Here is a 13,271-nt window from a genome sequence, read left to right as displayed (position 1 = left end):
GTATGATACCAACAAAACGTCTTTAGAGAAAGATCGTATGGTAAATTACTGTTATTGGTAAAATTGCATTGTAAACAAAGTTCATGTGCTACTAGTAAAATGACAGTTTTACTAGTAAATGGCATTTATGCAAGAAAGAATGGACGAATAATAAATGTCTAAAGAAATGACCATCTGACCAGTATGATGTAAATATATACGTTCAGATTAATACTCGTACAGTTTGAAAAGGATGACGAATTTATTTAGTAATAAAGTTAGATCCCGTAGGGGGGTTAGTGCCGTCGGTGCACCTCATGTGGTGCACTGTGGGCATCACTTAAGGGTCTTTGCAACGTCCCTTCGGCCCCTAGCTGCAACCTCTTTCATCCCTTTTACTCTACCTCCGTTCATATTCTCTTTCTTCGATCTGACTTTCCACCCTCTCCTAACTACTGTCTTATAGTGCAACTGCTTTGAGGTTTTCCTTCTCTTTCTCCTTTCAAACCTTCTTACTGTCGATTTCCCTTTGAGCGCTGAATGACCTCATAGGTCCCAGCGCTCGGCCAATGGCCTAAGTCTATATTCTTTCTATTCTAATAAACTTAGATTAAAAGAGGGATGCGATTGTTAGCATAAAAGTGAATACACTTGTGTCTTTGTTTTCCAGTGTTTTATCCTCTAAGAAAATTGCTGATTGAATAGGAAGGAAAATCAATGAAACTGAACCTAATCATCATTATCAGTATGCTGTAAGTGGTGATCCCGTAGAGTGGTAGTGCCATCGATGGACCTCATGTGGTGCACTGTAGGCATTATTAAAGGGTGTTTGCAACGCCCTCTTCTTTTTTTTCTTAAGCGCTAAATGGCTGAAAATATATACATGCGTACATACATACATACATACATACATACATACATACATACATACATACATACATACATACATACATGCCTCTCAAATCCTGGCCACTCGTCTCTATTTCCCAGAAAGATTCAAATTGAAGATAATGACTCAGTACAAGATCTTAATACATGCACACGAACAGTAAATTGGCAGGAGAGAGGGACGTTGACTTTGAGGTTATGTATATCCCGCCTAGCCTAATTGTCAGTGACGATAAACAACGAAGTAGCCAAAAAAAAAAAAAAAAATGAAAACAAAAAAAAAATGCGTACTCATGAGGATGCAACTCGCTCTCAGTTGAGGCACTTCTTTAACAGGCGGTGCGTCATTGCAGATTGTTGTTACTTTGTTGCTTCTGCAAATTGATTTCCTTTTCGCTTTTTGTTATTGAGGTATTCTTGTTCTTTTGCAGTTACTCTAAAGGAAAAAGGCAAAAAATAAAGTTTGAAGATTAATGAATATAAATAAATGGTGCCCTTGGTATAGTAGTAGTAGTAGTAGTAATAGCTGTAGGGATTTGCCTTTGAAACGGTTCCCCGAATTCGTAGAACTTGAGATGAGAAATTACAGAAACTTTCGCTGATGAATGAACGTAAAAAGTCTCGTCAGTGTGATATTATCCTATTCATAGCTGTGATGTGACAAAGAAGAATGCTGAGGCAAATGGGTATAAATATACAACTGTACCATTAGCTTAGAATTCTTAGTTATATATGTCATGGCACGGCAAGAGAAGGCGAGAAGAAGCATCAATGAGTAAGCACTGAGTGGACTTTTCTGTTTCTTAGGTCAAGGATATAATAGTATTGTTTTTGGCAGGTGAAGGATATAACAGTATTTTTGTAGGTCAGGGATATATTAGTATTTTTGTAGGTCAGGGATATAATAGTATTTTTGTAGGTCAGGGATATAATAGTTTTTTTTTAGGTCAGGGATATAATAGTTATTTTTTAGGTCAGGGATATAATATTGAGGTCAGGGATATAATAGTTTTTTTTAGGTCAGGGATATAATAGTATTGGTTTTTAGGTCAGGAATATGATAATATTGTTTTTAGGTCAGGGATATAACAGTATTGTTTTTTTTGTCAGGGATAGGAAAGTGTTGTTTTTAGGTTAGGGATATGATGGTATTGTTTTTGTAGGTCGTTGATATAATATTTTTTTTTATGTCAGGGATGTGATAGTATTTTTTTAGGTCAGGGATATAATAGTATTTTTGGGTTAGGTCAAGGATATGATGGTATTTTTTTTTAGGTCAGGGATATATATATTTTTTAGGTCAGGGATATAATAGTATTTTTTAGGTCAGGGATATAATAGTATTGTTTTTTTCAGGTTAGGGATATAATAGTATTGTTTTTTTTTAGGTCAGGGATATAATAGCATTGTTCCGCAAATTGTTAGTCAAAACTGAATGAGTACAGTTCACTGGCAGTAATAACATGTAACAACTGTCATGGCACGAGAAACAATGAAGATAATGATGATTGTGATCAGCTTACTGATTACTCATTATTGTTGTTTTTATTAAGGAGATCACTGACATCGTAATCATAACTCTTATAGGCTATGTCTGGCCTGTCATTGTTATGGAACTAAATCAAATCAGCTGTACCTCCGGTGCAATCAAGATCTGTGACGTCAAACAAATGTTCTCTGATTAGTCTGTGACGTGAATCAAAACACCTGGTTCCATGACCGTGCATATCTGCCTGTGATTAAATTTCTCTCTCTCTTCTCTCTCTCTCTCTCTCTCTCTCTCTCTCTCTCTCTAAACTGTTAGCTCAGGCTCTCAATTCCATATGTAGATGAAATGTACGTTGGAATATTGAAAGCATTAAACGTTTTGGAGGCATTTATTAAGGAATATTCGCGAATTTTAGAGCGGATTTTCTAAATTGTATGACGATAAAGTCATGAAATATAAAAACATTTAAAGTGGCTGCCACTACCCTGTTTCCTTCCATGTATTGTGTATGGATATTCGTGGTAAATAAACACATTGTCGATATGATACACCTTTTATATAGTTCATGGACAACCAACTAGCCAAAAGAGCCCAAGGGCAGCAGTAATTATGTGCAGAATTTAGATATTTAACAGATTAATACTAAATAAGTAATATTAAACATTTCCAAATCAATGCCAAGACTTGCAGGGATATCTTACAAAATTTTATTGAAACACTTGATTATCTGCATGTAAAATGATAGTTATGATGTAATTGCATTTTGTTGTCTTGTTTAGCAATACTATATGCATGCAGTATATAAGCATGATCCGACTTTGTGACCCCAGTAATTATAAATATTTGATTTGATGGTTGTAAGTGTATTAGGGTTGGAGGGATGACGTTTTATGGTTGTCTTGCATGTTTTTCTCTACATTCATCGATCCTTCCATCCACCCATCCTGGTAGTGCCATCAGTGCTCCTCATGGGGTTCACTGTAGGCATTACTAAATGTTCTTTGCAGCGTCCCTTCGGCCTCCAGCTGCAACCCCTTTCATTCCTTTTACTGTACCTCCATTAATATTATCTTTCTTCCATCTTGTTATCCACCTTCTCCTAACAGTTTCATAGTGCAACTGCGAGGTTTTCCTCCAGTTACACCTCTCAAACCTACTTGCTCTCAAGTTACCTTTCCAGCGCTGAATGACCTCATAGGTCCCAGTGCTTGGCCTTTGGCCTAAACTTTCCATTTCATTCCACCCATCCATGCATCTCTGCCATCATCCATCCATGCCTTGGATTGTATAAGGAGACATTGTTTCTAGCCCCTAAGCGTTTAGGATACACGTTGGTCTGTATCATCTTACTCATCTTCACTCTTTACGGATAAACAGGAAATTTCATTTAGATGGAAATGTAGAAAGTGTTATGTGTATACATATTGCTTGATGCTTTTACATAGAAAGGGTTATGTATACATGCTGCTTGGTGCTTTTACATAGTGTTATGTATACATATTGCTTGTTTCTTTTACATAGAAAGTGTTATGTATACATATTGCTCTTTGCTTTTACATAGAAAGTGTTATGTATACATGCTACTTGATGCTTTTACATAGAAAGTGTTATGTATACGTATTGCTTGATGTTTCTACGTGGAAAGTGTTGTGTATACATATTGCTTGATACTTCTGCATAGAGATTGTTTGTATACATACTGCTTGGTGCTTCTACATAGAAAGTGTTATGTATACACATTAATTGATGTTTCTACATAGAAAGTGTCATTATGTATATATATTGCTCGATGCTTCTACATAGAAAGTCATATGTATACATAGTGCTTGATGCTTTTACATAGAAAGTGTTATGTATGCATATTGCTTGATACTTCTACATAGAAAGTGGTATGTATACTTATTGCTTGATGCTTTTACACAGTAGGACTTGTAGTAATGTGTGATTTTGTTTGATCTGCTTTCAGACTTGTGCACTGAGAAACATGGGATGAGCTCCGCAAGCAATTATGCTTGAAAGATGCGGGGAACTTGCAGTGTTTGGTGGACTCGCGTCAGTAGAATGGCTTTCATGAAAATGAAATCTTTGTCTGTTAAAAACAGTCCACCCTTCTTGTTTATCCAAGGAAATCGGAACCGCTATCAAAGAAACTTTGATCTTCCGTTGTAATCCCCGCTGTTTTCATGTTTTAAGTATGCTGTGGTCTAGCGGTGGTACGCATAATCCCAACACCAGATATCAGTTGGAGATTACTTTACGAAAGTAATCATTCCATGGTCGTTGCAGTCATTGGTAGCAGTTATAAACAGGTTATGATTGATTGGAATACCTACCCAGAAAACGGTCCAGAGTCTGTCACACGAGAAAAGAAAGGCTCCAGGATCTTTCTTCCATCTTATTCTCCCCAACCTTTTCCCAACAATTATTTCATAGTGCAACTGCGAGATTTTCCTCCTGTTACACCTTTCTAACCTTTCGACTCTCAATTTCCCTTTCAGCGCTGAATGACCTCATAGGTCCCAGCGCTTGGCCTTGGGCCAAAATTCTATATTCCATTCCATTCCAAGACTCCAGGAGCTTTGGAGAAGTATGTTTTTGATGCCGAAACATTATTGTCTGTGTCAGGCCAGTGGAGATGGAAAGAAAAGAAGTCTACATAACAGTTGGCGTGTATTGTCAAGATCAGTACTGTATCTTGAATAATTAATGCTTACATGCATTTACTGCAGTGACTTTTTTTACGACATACGTAGCTCTTTTCGTGGCTATTAAAATCCATGTACTACTTTTTCATATCAGGACAAAAAGTTATAATTAAAGGGACTGATGAGATAAAGCGGACTCACAGGTGCACTCATTAAAGAATCCCCAAGGAGTGAGGCATGAACCGTGATAGAACAGTTGATGCGGATGTATTCTTGGCAGAAGCAGTGTCTATCTTTAACTGTGAGGAATGAAGAGGGTTTATATTGCAACAGGTATGTATCATTAGGAATTGCATCTGAGTAATAGATATTCGACATATTTTGTCTCTTGAGATCGTGCTTAAGCTTTGTTCTCTTTCCTGTTGATATTTATGTAGTATTTCTCCGTGACGGGCCAAGATGTGACGCTTCAGTATCAAATATAGCATATGCAGAAAATAAATAAATAAATAAAATAAAATAAAACAGCGTTAATCAAGTTTTATAACAGAATAAAACGAAGGATATAGTTATCCAGTTGCCAAATAGTGGTCTTGAGGAAGCTGATTCAGAGCTCTCTTTCAAATGAAAGTGTTGCTCTCCAGATGTGAACTTGTAAATGGGGCTTTCGACAGGTGCAGGTTACGTAGTTCAGCATATGAATTGGGCGTGAGCAATTAGGAGCATTAAAATCCATATTTCTTCTAATATACCATGCTTCACATATATTGGCACTACCCAGTTTCTTGGCAAGGCCTGAGGATTATATCAATATTTTTCTCCACAGCAGCCCAAGCAGTCATGAAGTTTTAACAACGAATGAGATACACTTTTGACTGGAAAGTCTCTGTGATCTGAGGCAGAAGCACTATGCAAAAAGTCATCCACCATGGAAAACTCACAGGTCGGTATGTATTTTAAGTTTCATTATTGTTACATTGCATGTATTGCTAAAGATTTTGCACACCCTGATTACAGTGGGTAGTATTCTTGGCGAAGGTGTAGTTGGCTCGCAAGAAACAATCAAGAATACCGTCACTGGGCATATTTGTCTGGATATATTCTTTACATTCTCTAGTCACAAATTTCTACGTCTTCAGTTTCCCTGTCAGCGTTCATGTTCCGCTATATATAGTACAGGCCACTATCTACCAAGTATGTCTTCACTCTCTACTAATATAACGGGACATTTTCATTTACTCACAACCTGTGCATCTTTATGGCATTTATGCTGTAGCAGTTTTTCGTACAGCTTTCTCAACTCCTACCTCAGTCTTGTATGTCCCTTGGGTAACAGAAGTGATCGGACCATGTCAAGATTAGCGAACCCAGCATCTCCATGTCAAAAACAGCGAACCCAATGATCCCCATGCAAAGAATGGCCTACCCTTTCCGGTCCGAACTCCAATTCCACGTGAGGGCTAGTACTAAACACGGCGAAACAGTGACTCATCTACACTGTTTCGCCGTGTTTAGTACTAACCCCTGAGGGGTCAAATGTATTTCGCCTTGTTTAGTACTAGCCCTTGTGGGATCAAATGTCTGGTACCGAAGTGTTCATGTCTGTATCAGCGAACCCGATTATTCCCATGTAAAGAATAACGAACCCAATAATCTTCTTGTAAAGAATAGCGAGCCATGCTGCGAGTAGGTTCGCTTATCTTGACAATACAGTGTAACCTTAGTGTATTCTTTAACCTAATCTTCGCAACTTAATATTGGATAGTACCGTATAGCTTGTTGTTCAAGTGAACATAAGAACGCGATTATTTAAATAAATTGGATTTAGCCTCAAGTTTTGATTACATTGATAAATGATTTTAGAGAAATTTATGTCATATCGAAAAAAACTGAAAATCTCAGAATGGTCTTAGTGTTCCACTGCTTGGTTTTTAAGCCTAAATTTAATAATGCAATATCATCCAGTCTACATAAACGGATAATTTTATATAATATCCTGGGTGGACATATAAACTGCCTAATAATTATAATACTCCTGCATAGCAACCAGCCCATTCATAACAATCGCGGGTTATAATTACTCACTGATTGTTTTTTTCCATGTGTATATTCACCAACAATCATATAACGACGGTAATGATAATTGTGATGACCCATTTTCCATGAATAAAACATTAAGTTAATTATGTAGTTATAGAATTCAGCCAGAATTCAGTGGACGCAATTTGTATCAAATTTCATTTAATGGAAATATTTCTGCATACTGTATAGTTTGTGATTTCATTTTTTTTTTCTTTTTCACTTTGTATTCCCTGTCAGATATTGTTCAATGCTCTTTTTCTTTATGATAATCCTGAGCTCATGAGAGCATCTTTTTAATTGTAGAATTAGCTTACAAATCCTTGGAAAGATTGTATTTTATTGATGTGTTCTGATGTTGATTCCTAAGTAGGTTCTCTGTTTGACAAGCAAAGTTTACATGAATATGCTTGGTATTTTTGATGTCTCAAAAGTATACAGTGCATGTGTATAGGAAAATATCGATATTAATGAATCCTTATTAATTTTTCAAGGCAGTTCATTTTCTTTTCCTGTAGCAAAGATGCAACGAGAAGGCTGCTGTTAAATCTTTGATTATTTTAGCTATTCGGATTCACTTCATTAGTATGCACCCTAGCTGCAACCCCTTTCATTCCTTTTATTGTGCCTCCTTTCATATTCTCTTTCTTCCATCTTACTTTCCGCCTTCTCCTAACAACTGATTCATAGTGCAGCTGCGAGGTTTTCCTCCTATTACACCTTTCAAACCTTTTTACTCTCAATTTCCGTTTCAGTTCTGAATGACCTCGTAGGTCCTAGCGCTTGGCCTTTGGCCTAAATTTGATTTTCAATTCAATTCAATTCATCAGTATGCAAAGGAAATAAATGGTAGAACAGTTGCTGATCAAGAGTATTGATAAAAATACTTATTAGACAGTACTCCTTTTGAAGGACTGTGCATTGTGAAGAGATTTTTAAATATCCGTAGAGCCTCAGTTTAGAAGTGAAAACTTCCTGCTCATTTTTAGTTTTCTGTAAAAGAAAGCTATTGTGCTGGCTTTGTCTGTCCGCCCATACTTTATTCTGTCCGCACTTTTTTCTGTCCGCACTTTTTCTGTCCGACATCAGATCTTGAAAACTACTGAGGCTAGAAGGCTGATAATTGGTATGTTGATCATCCACCCTCCAGTCATCAGGAGTTTTTATTTTATTTAAGGTTAAAATTCGGTGGCCTTGATTATACGCTGTAGCGGCTGTACAGAAAACTCGATTGCCCCGAAGAAACTTTGGCGCATTTTTTACTTGTTTATCCTTTCGTGACAATAGGATTTTATTCCTTCATGATATCTATTAATTAATTTTCTTTGTCTCATTAAGTTAAAATGAGGAAAACCTCTCATACAATTTACTAAAACAAGTTCATCCTGATTCCAAATGGTCTCTTCTCTCTTTCCCGTATAGGACGTAATTACTTCAGCTGAAAGGTTGATGGACAACTTCACCCTACAATGGCTACAACAAGGTAAGTCTGATTTTTCCGCATTTTTCGAATCTTTATATTTAATTAGTACTCACCATTAAATTACTTCACGTTCTAAATTACTTCACCCGTTCTGCTTTGCCCACACTGTTCGAATCTTGAAAAAGAAATAATCTTCAATTTTTATATTTAATTTGTACTCGGCAATAAATTACCGCACCCCTTCTGTTTTTTCCACGTTGCTCGAATCTTGAAAATGAAATAATCTTCTCTTTTTATATTTAATAATTTGTATCGGCAATAAATTACCTCACCCCTTCTGTTTTTTCCACATTGTTCGAATCTTGAAAAAGAAATGTTCTGAATATTTTTATATTTAATTTGTACTCGGCATCGAATTACCTCACCCCTTCTGATTTTTCCATATTTTTCGAATCTTGAAAAAGAAATAATCTTCTATTTTTATATTTAATTTGTACTCAGCATTAAATCACTTCACCTCTTCTGATTTTTCCACATTGTCCGGATCTTGAAAAAGTTCTACCCATCACTACATTACATTATTGCGTCCCTTGGTACTTAATGATGTCAGAAGTATATGAACGAATTGCTTTTCAAAGGGAATTCCTTCATCCATTGGTTTTCGGTTCCGATAAAAATGGGCGAATAAAATTGCTGTTCCGTGAGGGGAGGAGGGTTCTTCATCGAAAAGGTTTCGGGAGAGTCTGTCTGCCTGTCTGTCTCTCTATCTCTCTCTTTCGTCGAATAGGGAAATTCAAGGTCATAAACTTTTACGTTCGCTGGCTGAATGATAAAAGGAAATATCAAATCTGGAAGCTCTTTTTTATTTTTTTTTTTTGCGACCGTTTTTGTGATGCTCGCTTTCATCTCCCTGTCGTCTTTTTTTCTTAACTCTTCGTGTTTATGTGTGTCTATGTGTGTGTGTGATTTGTTTTTTTCTGTTCGCGTTATTTGAGAAATTAAAGCTTGTAAGTTGAAGGGTTGTCTTTGTTACCGAACTTATTTTGAAGCTGGCAAAGGAGCAGTTATTTATCTCTAGGTTCATAATGTTGCCCATGATTAGTATAGATATTTATTCTTGGAATATGGTTCTTGACACAATAGTAATTCAAATGACAGTAGTATTTCAACAAACAGTCCAGCGAGTCATGTTTTTCAAGATGTTTTGCTCATAAATACCAATATCATCACTTGCTAACATTTTTCTACCATCCTTATCAACATTTATTGCCCCATTTTGCTGATTTTCATTTACCCTCTAAACTTGATTGTTGCTCACATCAACTCTCAACTTCCCCCAGAATAAACGCTTTCGAACTCCTTCACCATTTTTTTTTGCAGTTTCTCTGCACTAGCTCCAGTTGCAAGAATCATCTGCAAGCGACAGTCATGTCAGTCTTCATTCACAAATGATATTGCTATCTCAATGTTTTGGGCCTACATCAGGTGCCATCTCAGTTACTACTCGCATCACTTTATCAATAAAAAGATTAATCAGCTATGTTTATATAACATACATTTGTCTCATATCCACTTCTACACCAAAACAGTGACTTCCTTGCGCATATTTTAATGCGCTTCGCTTCCATCAGAAGACATTTAAACAGTCTCAGAGAGTTTCATCTACTTTATACATGCTTAACACCCTCCATATTGCCTTTGTCAGTTCTTTAATACGCTTTTATAGATCCTGTATGTTACCTTCATTTATACACTCCCTAGAGTTCCTCATTGGACGGATGGGTATCGTTCTTAGCTAGCACTCTGCTGGCCCCGCGTTCGATTCTCCGACCGGCCAATGAAGAATTAGAGGAATTTATTTCTGGTGATAGAAATTCATTTCGCGGTGTAATGTGGTTCGGATTCCACAGTAAGCTGTAGGTCCCGTTGCTAGGTAACCAGTTGGTTCTTAGCCACGTAAAATAAATCTAATCCTTCGGGCTAGCCCTAGGAGAGCTGTTAATCAGCTCAGTGGTCTGGTTAAACTAAGGTATACTTAACTTATACACTCCCTTCCATGTCAAAACCCACAGTTTTCTTCCCGTATCAGTGCTTTAGTTATTTGTCTTGCTTTTTCAATCAGAATCCTGTCATTCGCATTCTATGTTATTCCTCTCACTCGCTCCTTTGGTATTTTTCCCACTTACGGACAGACTAAACTCAATGGTCAGGACAGGATACCGCTCTAACTTTCACTACTTGTACCGACCACTTCTCTTGTATTTTCATTAACTAATGGTACCGTTCCATTCTTCAACCCCTTAATTGCCCTTCTTACATCCTCAAGAGCCACGTCAGTAAGTATTCTCACTATTATACTTAATTTCTTTGACCTCAGACTTCAGTCGCTTTTAGATCCCATGGGGGAAGGAGCCACCTCATAAATGGCAAATGAACCTTGTTTTCTAAGGCCAAAAGCAGCCAGGCTTTCTTGTGGGACGCAGGAAACATAACTACTGTAGGAATCTTGTCACTGTTTGGTTGAGTTAGTTTCCAAAATGGCCGGGGGCTGATATTGCAAAAATATATATATATATATATATATATATATATATATATATATATATATATATATATATATATATATATATATATATATATATATGTATGTATGTATATGTTTATATATATTTATATGTATATATATCTGTATATGTATATGTAGGTGTTTGTGTGTGTGTAAAACTGGTTATATCTTCAGTAATTAACTAAATTTCCATGGTGTCTGTATTCTTCCATTTCTTACATTTCACAGAATCATTATTTTATTGCATATTTTAACATGAACCTTAGTCATCTGGGTATTTTTCAACATTGCTTCCACTTTTGTTATTTTCGTAGGCTTAAATAGAGTATGTGTATACGTAAGATATTTTCTTACATTTCCTTGCACTCTTGGTGTGACCGCTCATGCTCCTTGGCATTCTCTGGCACAGAGAGAGAGAGAGAGAGAGAGAGAGAGAGAGAGAGAGAGAGAGAGAGAGAGAGAGAGAGAGAACGTTAGTAATTTGTAGCCTTTCCTGTTGTCGCTACTTCTGTTTCCTTTAAATGTGCAAGACATTGTCGTACTCTTTCATCCCAATGAGGAAAGTTTTCTCATACGTAAACAGGAATTCCATTATTTGATCTTGCTCTTTTGGAATTCTATTATTTGGTCTTGCTCTTTTCAGAAAGAAAATCTGGTCTTTTGCCAGTAAAGTTCTTAACAATATCCAAATCCAATTGTCGTCTTCTGGTCCGTTCTAGGAAATCAGTAACTTGCTCTGTAGGGACCATACTCTTTGGGGCCTCATTTTTTATTCCTATTTTTTTCTGGGCATTCCAGTACTGGTGAAGCGTACTTTACCCTCTCCAATTTTATGCTCTGTATTCAACGGTTGTAAAGTGTGCAGGGTTTTTTATGTAGTAGAAGTCTAGTAAGAAATGTTGCCTAGAATATACTTCGGTCCTATTGCTGAAGGAGTCTTTGCCAAGATGGGGGTTTTGTGATCTGCAAGTTTTTCCACAGAATTGTGAAATCTTGATTGTGCTCTTTGTCTTGGAATTATGCTGTAGTTCAGCTTGTTCCAAAAGAGAGTTGCCTCTCTCTGTCACCCTATTGCCTTAACTTCTTTAACTTCTGCTGTCACTAAACTAATAAGAGACTTTATTCAGTTCTCACCGCATTGGGCGACTTGAATTCTGCTTGATTATCGTTCCGTATGAATAGGGTTCATCTTCTGAATCATGAATACAGTTCTGTCAACAAGATCTGCTGAAGACCTCGTTTCTTATTCTGTTGAAATCTGGTTATCTTCACATGAGTACTTTGGAGAATTTTTTCTCATCACTCATAAAATTAATGGGGCATTCAGTATGAGGTTCTGATAACTAAATGCAAAAGTTTTCCTCTTCCTTGTAATTTGTTTTGCATGTTTTTATTGCATTTATGTTATTAATGTCATGACATCTGCTCGCCTCCCCATTTCTTGTGATGTTCCTCAGCGCTGTCTCTCATTTAAACTTTCCCATCTCATTATCTAGGAAGGTCGTCGATCATCATCGATGCAGCATTTGTTTGCCAATGAGTCGACCCTTCACATTTCTTCCCCCTTCATTTCTGAGCTGTGCGTGGTTGTTCCTAATCAGTCTGGAATTGTTCTCGCCCTCTGTCTTCTCCAAACTTGAGAACTATGTCCAAATGAGGATCCCATAATTTGAGTCAAATTCAGTTCATTCGAGACTATTGTGTACGTTTCTCTTTGTCTCCTCTTCCGTCTGGTTTTCATCTTGTTTTGGTGCATTCCTGTGCAATTTGACATCTCACTCGGACAGTTTTGGTGTTCAGCTTCTTCAGACTTGTATTGGGCACAGATAGTTCAGATTGCTGCATCTGCCTGAAAATACGTTGGCATATTGTTTTGATTTAATAAGGTTTTCATTTCAGTTGCTAAAGCTTTATGGTGATTATATTCATCCCTGTTAGGAATTTTTCTCTAATATTTGAATTGCATGTAAGTTTTTCCGTCTCATAAAAGGATTAAGTCGGAGGCAATTTGTTTTCAGGTGGGTCATCCTTCCCTTGTTAAAGATATCCTTGCTCTCGCAACTCTCTTGGGATAATTTTGGCTGTTGCTGTTCTTAAGTCTAAAGGAGGTAGTCTAGCCTGTCCTCTTTGTAGGTCATCTAGTAACACCCGTGAGGCTACCACTTTATACTTTTATTTTCTTGAATTTTTTTCTCTGATTCC

The 13,271-nt window shown here is 36.9% G+C and overlaps 1 long non-coding RNA gene across 3 annotated transcripts in view; it reads left to right on the top strand.

Moving 5' to 3' along the window:
- The window catches only part of LOC136825148 (uncharacterized), a 396,665-nt gene that overhangs the window by 8,976 nt on the left and 374,418 nt on the right, over positions 1 to 13,271 (top strand). The window contains exons 1-3 of one of the 3 annotated variants that reach the window (XR_010849259.1): positions 4,733 to 5,334; positions 5,828 to 5,944; positions 8,503 to 8,563. This is a non-coding gene — a long non-coding RNA (uncharacterized lncRNA). Of the gene's footprint in view, positions 1 to 4,732; positions 5,335 to 5,827; positions 5,949 to 8,502; positions 8,564 to 13,271 lie in introns of those variants that run through there. The other 2 variants (XR_010849261.1, XR_010849260.1) reach the window with 2 other exon arrangements.

The sequence above is a fragment of the Macrobrachium rosenbergii genome, chromosome 37 (assembly GCF_040412425.1).
Source record: "Macrobrachium rosenbergii isolate ZJJX-2024 chromosome 37, ASM4041242v1, whole genome shotgun sequence".
In the NCBI taxonomy this organism is placed as follows: domain Eukaryota; kingdom Metazoa; phylum Arthropoda; class Malacostraca; order Decapoda; family Palaemonidae; genus Macrobrachium; species Macrobrachium rosenbergii.
This window is presented reverse-complemented; position numbering and strand designations above follow the sequence as displayed.